This window comes from Panthera onca, chromosome F1, assembly GCF_046562875.1.
Source record: "Panthera onca isolate mPanOnc1 chromosome F1, mPanOnc1 haplotype 2, whole genome shotgun sequence".
Classification (NCBI taxonomy): domain Eukaryota; kingdom Metazoa; phylum Chordata; class Mammalia; order Carnivora; family Felidae; genus Panthera; species Panthera onca.
Genome location: NC_138355.1, coordinates 66,072,602 through 66,082,840, shown reverse-complemented (window position 1 = coordinate 66,082,840; position 10,239 = coordinate 66,072,602).

Sequence of the window (10,239 nt, the reverse complement as noted above, 5' to 3'; positions counted from 1 at the left end):
GATGTCATACAGTACTTGTCTTTCTCTATGTCACTTACATAATGTGCTCAATCAAGGTCCATCAATGTTGTCACAAATGGCAGGATGTCCTCTTTCTCATGGTTAAATATTACTCCATTGTGCGTGAACACACACATTTACACACACGCACACGCATGTCTGTGTGTGTTTGCACCACATCGTCTTTATCCATTCATCCAGTGATGGGCACTTAGGTTGTTCCCATGTCTTGGCTATTGTGAATAATGCTGCAGTAAATATGGAAGTGTGTATATTTCTTCAAAATTCTTTTTTCATTTCCTTTGGTATTTAGCCAGAAGTGGCATTGCTCAATCATATGGTAAATCTATTTTTAACTTTTTGAGGAACCTCCATATTGTTTTCCATAATGGTTGAATCAGTTTACATCCCCACCAACAATGTATAAGTATCCCCTTTTCTCCATATCCTTGCAGTACTTTTTATCTGTCTTCTTTTTTTTTTTAATTAATTTACTTTTTTTAGAGAAAGAGAGCACATGAGGGAGGGATGGACAAAGTGGGAGAATCTCAGGCAGTCTCCACACCATCAACATGGGGCCCGATGCGGAACTCAAATTCAGGAATCATGAAATCATGACCTAAGCTGAGATCAAGAGTCATATGCTTAACCGAATGAGGCACCCAAGGCACCCTTATCTTTTGTCTTTTTGATGAAAGCCATTCTAACAGGTGTGAGGTGACAGCTCATTGTGGTTTTGATTTGAATTTGCCTGGTGATTAGTGATGGTAAGCATCTTTTCATGTCCCTGTTAGCCATTTGGATATCTTCTTTGGAAAAATGTCTCCTTAGTTCTTCTGCCCATTTTGTAATCAGGTTGTTGTTTGTTTGTTTTGTTTGTTTGCTTGTTTGTTTTGTTTTTGCTGTTGAGTTGTATGAATTACTTATATATTTTGGGTATTAATTCCTTACTTAATATATGGTTTGCAAAATTTTTCTCCCGTTTTGTGGGTTGCCTTTTTATTTTGTCCATTGTTTCTTTTGCTGTGCAAAAGTTTTTATGTTTGATATAGTCCCATCCATTGAATTTTGCTTTTGTTATTTGCTTTTGGTGTCATATCCAAAAAATCATTGCCAAGACCAATTTTGAGGAACTTCTACAGTTTTTTCTAGGAGTTTTATATTATCGGGTCTTATGTTTAAGCCATTTTGAGTTGATTTTTGGGAGCGTGCATGACAGGGATTCAATTTCATCACTTTGCATGTGTTCATCCAGTTTTCCCAGCATCATCTGGTGAAGACACTACCCTTTCTCCATTGTGTGCTCTTGACTGCCTTGTTGAATATTAGTTGACCATACAAACATAATTCTGGACTCTCTTGGTCTATGTATCTATTTTTTTGTGCCAGCACTGTACTGTTTTTATTACCGTAGCTTTGTAGTATAGTTTGAAGTCAGGAGATATAATACTTCCAGTTTTGTTTTCCTCAGGATTACTTTAGCTGTTTAGGGACTCTTGAGGTTCCATACAAATTTTAGATTTTTTTTTCCTTTTCTAATTCCTCTAAAGAATGCCATTGGTATTTTGATGGGGATTGTATTGAATCTGTAGATGGCTCTGGATAGTATGGACATTTTAACAATATTAATTCTCCCAATCCATGAATATGGGATGTCTTTCCATATGTTTATGTCTTCTTTGATTTCTTTCAGGAAAGTCTTGTAATTTTAGTTGAATGATGTTTTATTTCATTTGTTAAATTTATTCCTAAGTATTTGTTGTTTTGGATACTAACATGAACTGGATATTTTTCTTTATTTCTTTTTCAGATGTGTCATCATTGGTGTATAAAAATGCAACTAATTTCTGTGTGTTGATTTTGTATACTGAAACTTTACTGAAATCATTGATTAGTTCAAATAGTTTTATGGTTGAGTCTTTGGCACTTTCTAATACAAAACATATCAGCTGCAAATAGCAACAGTTTTAATTCTTCCTTCTTGGTGTGGATGCCTTTCAGTTCTTTGTCTTGACTAGTTGATATAGCTGGGACTTCCAGTACTATATTGAATAGGAGTGGAAAGAGTGGGAATCCTTATCTTCCTCTTCATCTTAGAGGAAAATCTTCCATTTTTTTCTCCATTGAGTAGAATGTTAATTCTCGGTTTGTCATGTATGGCCTTTATTATGTTGAGGTATGTTACTCAATCTACTGAGGGGTTTTATGATGGAAGAATGCTATCTTTCGTGAGATGTCTTTTCTGCATCTATTGAGATGATCATGTGATTTCTATCTTACATTTTATTAATGCAATATATTACATTTGTTGATTTGCATGTGTTAGACCATCCTTGCATCCAAGGGATAAATCCCACTTGGTCATGATGTATAATCCTTTTTATGTGTTCTTGAATTTGGTATGCTAATATTTTGTTGAGAATTTTTGTATCTATATTCATTAGGGATATTGGTCAATAGTTTTCTTGTGTCTTTATCTGGCTCTGGTATAGGGCAATGCTGACCTCATAGAATGACTTTAGAAGTATCTCCTTCTCCTCAACTTTTTGAAAGAGTTTAAGAAGGACTGCTGTTAGTTGTTCTTTGAATGTTTGGTAAAATTCTCCAGCGAAGTCATATGGTTCTAGGATTTTCTGTGTTTGGGAGGTTTTTTTGTGGGTTTTTTGGTGTGTGTTTTCTTTGTTTTTTAATTTTTTTAAGTTTATTTATTTATTTTTGAGAGAGAGACAGAGAGAGCGAGCGGGGTAGGGGGACAGAGAGAATGAGAGAGAGAATCCCAAGCAGGTGCCACACTGTTAGCATGGAGCCCATTGTGGGGCTGGAACTCACAAACCGTGAGATCATGACCTGAGCCAAAACCAAGAATCAAACTCTTAACCAACTGAGCCACCCAGGTGCCCTGGGAGGTTTTTGATTATTGATTCAATCTCTTTATTTGTTATTGATCTGTTCAGATTTACTATTTCTTCCTAATTTAGTCTTAGTAGGTTGTATGTTTCTAGAAATGTATCCATTTCTTCTAGGTTATCTAATTTGTTGGCATATAATTGTTCATAACAGTCTCTTATGATCGTAGGTATGTCTGCAGTATCAGTTGTAATGTCTCTTTTTTTATTTCTAATTTTATTTATTTGAATCTTCTCTCTTTTTTGTTGGTTAGTCTAGATAAAGGATTGTAAATTTTGTTTATCTTTTTGAAGAATCAGCTCTTAGTTTCATTGATCCTTTCTACTGTATTTCTGATCTCTATTTCATTTATTTCCACTCCGATCTTTATTATTTCCTTCCTTCTGCTAACTTTGGGATTAATTTGTCCTTTTTATATTTCCTTGAGGTGTAACGTTAGGTCACTTATTTGAGACGTTTCTGACTTTTTAATATATGCATTTATTGTTATAAACTTTCTTTTTAGAACTGCTTTTGCCATATCCCATAAGTTTGGTATGGCGTATTTGCATTTTCATTTGTTTTGAGATAAGTTTTATTTCTTTTTGATTTCTTCTTTGACCCATTGATTGTTTAGAAGTATGTTGTTTAATTTGTACACATTTGTAACTTTCCATTTTTTTTCAGTTGTTGATTTCTAGTTTCATTCCATTGTGCTCAGAAAAGATAGTTAGTATGTTTTCAGTCTTCTTAGATTTGCTAAAATTGTCTTGTGTCTTATCATATGATCTATCCTGGAGAATATTCCATGTGCACTGGAGAAGAATATATTCTGCTCCTATTGGATGGAATGCTCTGTATACACTTGTTAAGTTCATTTGTTCTAGAATATGGTTCAATTCCAAGGTTTCATTGTTGATATTCTGTCTGGATGACCTATTTATTGCTGACTGGGAGTATTAAAGTCCCCTAGGATTATTGTACGGTTGTCTATTTCTTTCCTTAGATCTGTTGGTATTTACTTAATATATTTTGGTGCTCTAATGTTGACTGCATATATATTTATGACTTATATATTCTTGTATTGACCCTTTCATCCTTATGTAATGGCCTTCTCTGTCTCTTGTTAGTGTCTTTGGCTTGAAGTCTATTTTGTCTGATATAAGAATGGCTATGCTCACTTTCTTTTTGTTTCCTCTTGCATGGAATATCCTCTTCCATTTCTTCATTTTGAGCCTATATGTGCCTTAAGAGCTGAAATGAGTCTCCTGTAGGCAGCATACAGTTGGGTCTTGTTTTGTTTGTTTGTTTGTTTTTAGATTTTTTTTTTTTTAAGTTACCTCTACATCCAATGTGGGGCTTGAATTTACAACCCTGAGATCAAGAGTCACATAGTCTATTGACGGAGCCAGGTCTTGTTTTGTTTTGTTGTTTTTTTTACATCTATCCAGCCACTCTGTACCTTTTGATTGGTGAATTCAACCTATTTGTGTTTAGAGTAATTATTGACATGTAAAGACTTACTACTGCCATCTATTGCTTGCCTTCTGGTTGTTTTGAATCTTCATTGTTCTTTTCTTCATGTTTCTATCTAGAAAGGGTGTGTTTTCAAAGTCCTCATCCAAAGTGACTAAGAGTTATACCCCATCTATGACAAGGGAGCTATGCAAGCAGGAGCCATGCTATGGTGGCAGGCTTTTCTATATGTTCTTTTCACCACTATACATTCAGTTTGAAATCTCTCCTGTGCTAAGTACTCACCACATGGGATATTGATATTTGTTTTCCCTGAGGCTATGTTGTTTGTAATATAAGCATAATGTTAATTTTATGACTCCCTCCCCCCACCAACCCTTTATGGCACAAGCCATTCTCTTAGCTACCATGTTCTTCAGTGTTACTCACATTTATGTTATTACTGCTTGATACTCAGACCTACCTTGCAGCTAACCTGCAGATGTGTCCAAAATCAAAACCCTTTGGATGAAATTCTTTGGCTGTACAATCAATAATCATGTTTTTTTTCTAATTACTCATATTTTTCCTCAATTTTTGATTTAGTCATAAGCTCAAAGTTCCCTTGTATTCTGCTAATACGGGTAAAAGAGAGGATGTAGTTTTGCTGTTTTTATATCTGTCTCTGGCATGTATTAGCTTTTCCCCATTATACTGAGAGTTCCTCAGGACAGAGACTCTTGTCTTTTTTTATTCCTTAATTTTCCCCTCCCACCCTTCCCGCACCTCTTTTATGAGCATAGAATCATAGGGCTTGAGTACTGGGTATTAACTGAGTCACTCAGTTTCTAGGTAACCCCTTCCCCTTGGGCAAGTTATCCCTTGCTCAGCATTTGGTGTTATTGCTAGCCTCAGTATCATTTCCCTCCAGTGGTTCCAGAAGACCAGCTTCACTTCTGCAATTCTGCCAGGGCACAAGTTCCCTCTACCCTTTCCACCTGCTCTGTACCTTTACCAGGGTAAACTCTTCTTCTGGGGCTTCTGCTGAGACTAGGGGCCACAGGAAAGCACAGGTGCTAAGCAAACAACTCCCACTATTTTTTTGTACAAAATGACTTTTCTCAGTTTCTAGACTAATAAACTGAGACTCCCTAGAGGGACTTTTTCTTAAGTGTCTCCAATGAGCAACAACGTACCTTTTATTTTATTTTATTTACTTTAGAGAGAACACACAAGTTGGGGAAAGGAGCAGAGGGAGAGAGAGAGAATATTAAGCAGGCTTCACATTCAGCATGGAGCCCCATGTGGGGCTTGATCCCATGACCCTAGGATCATGACCTGAGCCAAAATCAACAGATGTTCAGCCGACTGAGCCACACAGGTGCCCCCAACATACGTTTTATATTTGCAACTTCCCTCAACTGCTATAGTCAGGAGAGATCTCTTTCATTTACATTCCTGTACTTTGAAGATTTGTCCTTTCCTAGCAATCTTCTAGTCAATGCACAAGAAAAATGAATGGTAGGGCCTTAGTGTTGATAAGATTTGTTCCAAACGGAGTCTAGACCCACCACACCTCCATCTGTCTCTGATTCTTCATGCTCCAGTACTTCTGCTCTAGAAACCTCATGAGTGGGCCTCTCTAGCTACTGTCTTTTCTGCTTTCTGTCCAGGTCGTGGTATACATCTTCCCTCCTGGCACAGCACCCTATTTAGCACTTAGAGTATACTATATCTTAGTTCCCATCCTTCTGTTTGTTGCCCCAGAAGGCAGCCTGCCTGGGTATGATCTAGGATCCCAGCTCTCTCTTGTTCCTGACAGGTTATGGAAAATTGGGAATCAACGTTAAAGAGAAAGTTGAGTCTGGAATCTGTACCGGGTAAAATTGGAAATAATCATAGGAGAATGAAATTTGTATCCTAAAATGTGCCTCTTTGGCATGTGGATTATGCTAGCAAATCTTAAGAAACAGAAGGCTCAGGGTGCCCTGGGTGGTTCAGTTGGTTGAGCACCCAACTCTTGTTTTTGGCTCAGGTCATGGTCTCATGGTTCATGGGATCTCAGCTCCACACTGACCATGCGGAGCTTGATTGTGATTCTCTCTTTCCCTCTCTCTCTCTGCCCCTTCCCCACTTGCATGCTCTCTCTCTCTCTCTCTCTCAAAATAAATAAATAAGCTTGAAAAAAAATAAACAGAATGCTCAGGAAGAACCTTTGATCTCACACTAACTGCCTAAAAGGGATTTAGACGGAGGGTTTTCTTGGAGAAGGGAGCTATCACCCTATCACCATAAAGAGCTACAATATAATATGAACTGGAGGTGGTAGACTGGGAGGAAATTAGCAAAGCTGGTTTGTTAAAATTCCTATGTCTCATTGTTTCTGTGTGGTCCAGCAGACGCTTGTCTACAAAACATTTACTTTTTCATCTCGCTATGAATTGACCTCCTTCTCTTTGAAGTCCCAGGCCCTTACCCCCTTCTCCTTAGCTCTGGATAGCCTCAATTTCTTGACTGCCTGGGGTCTACCTATTCTGATGGAGCCCCTGTATTAATGTAATTACATTGATTTTCTCCCGTTAATCTGTCGCATATCAATATAACTCTGAGGCCAATCAAAAGACTACCGTAGAATAGGGGACTATTTTTCCTTACCCCAAAGTTAGTGTAGTTGCCAGGATAAACTTTGACTGGACACTGTTTGCCCCAGGATTCCTACAGCTGAGAGATCCTGGGACTTCTGATAAAACCTGCTCAGGTGAGACTTCTTACCAAGGCCCTCTTCTGAAAATTTGCCTGCAGGGTCTAATCGAAGTGACAGTGGTAGGAGTACATTTTTTAAAATCTAAATTTAGATTAAGAAGAGAAAATATTTCTGAAACTGGTTCCTTGGGTACAGCAACTTTGGTAAAAATTTGTTGTAAATATTTTCTATTGATCTTTCTCCCAGGGTTGGTCATTGGTTTCTTTAGTCTACTTTATGATCAGTGAGAATCTTCTCTGGTCTCCATCAGCTGGCAGGCAGCGGAATAAGCTGTGGACCCAAGTTTAGGGAATCAAAAAAAGGGGGGGGGAGTGGTGAGCTTTTGACTTGGTTAGTCACTCTATTCTGTTCAAAAGGAGGGAAAACACATGATTTCCTGTGTTTTGAAACAGTTGTTTAGAATAGGGCCCTTCATAGTTACTGTCTGTACTTTCTTAGACTATCTTTGGGTGTGAACTTTCTAGATCTTGTGAAGTCGGCATTTTTGCCTTCTCTTGGAGGACACCTTTGGTTAAGCCATAAAAAGGCTTGTTGAGATTGATATAAGATCCTACTCACCAATGGTCAGATGATGGATCCTTTAAATTAGCTGTATTTGAAAGAAAAAAAATTTTTTTGGAGAGCTCTCGTTCTAAACAATTGTCTTATTGGTGTAACAGCTGGGCTTAGGGACTCCCTTAACAAGATGGAAAACAGAAATTAGGCACAGAACAAAAATTGAAGTCCACTCAGACCCCTTCCTCTTGGCTTTCAGACATTTGCAGATATTGTAAAAAAAAAAAAAAAAAAAAAAATCAGGGCATTGGAACTACAATTGCCCTGCACTAAAGAAGAAAAGAAAAGAAATTTGAGAGCACCTGTCCTGATCTTACAAAGCTGTGCAAAACTAAAAAAAAAGAAAAACAGGGGCGCCTGGGTGGCCCAGTCGGTTAAGCGTCCGACTTCAGCCAGGTCACGATCTCACGGTCCGTGAGTTCGAGCCCCGCGTCGGGCTCTGGGCTGATGGCTCGGAGCCTGGAGCCTGTTTCCGATTCTGTGTCTCCCTCTCTCTCTGCCCCTCCCCCGTTCATGCTCTGTCTCTCTCTGTCCCAAAAATAAATAAAAACGTTGAAAAAAAAAATTAAAAAAAAAAAAAAGAAAAACAAAACAAAAAACAAAGGCAGCCCTAGAGGCAGTCCAACATCTGGCAGGCTGAGGGGCAAAGCGAAAGGTAGCCCCACCGCACCCCGCCGCCCCACCAGGAGGGCCATGCATGATACTCCTTGGACACTCCCGACTAAGTGTCCAAAGGGGAAAGGACAAAAAAACAAATGGTCAAACTGATAAAAGTCTCCACCAGATTACCAGAAAAAGGCAATCCCCTCAGAGCCCAAAGTCCAGGAACTCCCTACTGTCTTAATGTTAATGCTTTGCTAGAGGGAAAAACAGCCTTAGCTTGACCTTAGCCAAGGCCTCCAGTAAGTCTTTAGCATGTGAAAGTCTTTTTGGAAACTCCCTTTTGACTTTATCTCCCTGGACTCCATAAATTGGTTACCCCCCACACTTACAGTGAAGCTCTTCCTGCCCTTGGGTGCTGTCCCCATGCTTTAATAAAATCAACTTTTTTGCACCAAAGATGTCTTCAAGAATTCTTTCTTGGCCTTCGGCTCTGGACCCCACGAACCGCACCATCACCCAAAACTTCATCACAAGGATTTGTAAATCAATGACCTTAGGAAACCAAAGTACTTCTTGGAGGGACTTATGTTCTTTTTCTGTCCTTGAACATATAAATGTTACCATACCTTTGAAATGTAAACACTCCAGAAGTTGAAACCACTTATATTATAGCAAATACTCGGCGCCCAGGAAGAGACAAGCGACAAGCACTCGGGGGAATCAGAAAAGACTGTTTATTTTGCACTGGTCCCGGCCCAGCGGAGTCACCTCCAAAGCCTGAGCATCTGGCTTGGGTTTTACTGACCTTTTATACATATGTGTTTCCACGTTGGGTGGGACTAGTATACTCAAGCTTCTGGTTCCTGGCTGCTGGCTATGCAAGAGACAAGCAAGATTGCAGAAGCCCCGGACATCTGGCTGGCCCTTTTTATTTGCATTTACCAGCTTTCCTTCTCACTTAAAACACAAAGCTGAACAAAAATTAAAATGGCTGCATGAATCCTTCAGTGAAGCACGGTTTTAGTGTAAACTTTACCCTCTCTTCCGCAGGCCTCCCCTCCTCCTCTCTTACCTTTTGTCTCAGGAACCCAGTAACACCCTGAAAACGACCAAGGAGGTTAGCAGAACACACACAATTCCTGTTGAAACCAGCTAGATCCTGTATTTCCCTCTAAACCTCCCAACCCCAGTCCCTCCCTCCAGCAGTCTTAGCCAGCTGCAAACTCCTTTGCCCAGCAAAGCAACCTACTATCTTCCTTCTTAATTATTATGTTTTAAAATCTTTATTTACTTTTGAGAGAGAGAGAGAGACAGAGCATGAGCAGGGGAGGAGCAGAGAGCGAGGGAGACACAGACTCCGAAGCAGGCTCCAGGCTCTGATCTGTCAGCACAGAGCCCCACGCGGGGCTCAAACCCAAGAAAGTGAGTTCATCACCTGAGCCGAAGCCAGACGCCCAACCGACTGAGCCACCCAGATGCCCCTCTTTTTCTTTATTTTTTTATTTCTTTCAAGTTTATTTATTTTTTCAAGAGAGAGAAAGAGAGAATGACAGAGGAGGTGCAGAGAGAGGGGGGTGCAGGGGATCCGAAGCAAGCTCTGTGCTGATAGCAGAGAGCCTGATGCGGGGCTCAAACTCGAACCGTGAGATCATGACCCGAGCCAAAGTCGGACGCTTAACCGGCTGAGCCACCCAGACGTCCTTATCTTCCTTCTTTATACCCATTCTCTGTCTTTGCTTTATATTTTGGCTCCAAAGCATAAAGGTTAGATTTTGATGACAGAAGTGTCTAAAACAATGCCCATACTCACCTAAGACTAAATTTAAAAAAAGGAAAGGAAAGGAAAAAAGTTATTTTCAAAACTACAAACTGTATAAAGGGTTGTTGTGCCCAAACTTTACACCAAAGCCTCCTTAAGATTATTTACACAGACAAATATAAATCTTAAAAGTCTTCTCTACAAAAAGTAAAAGACC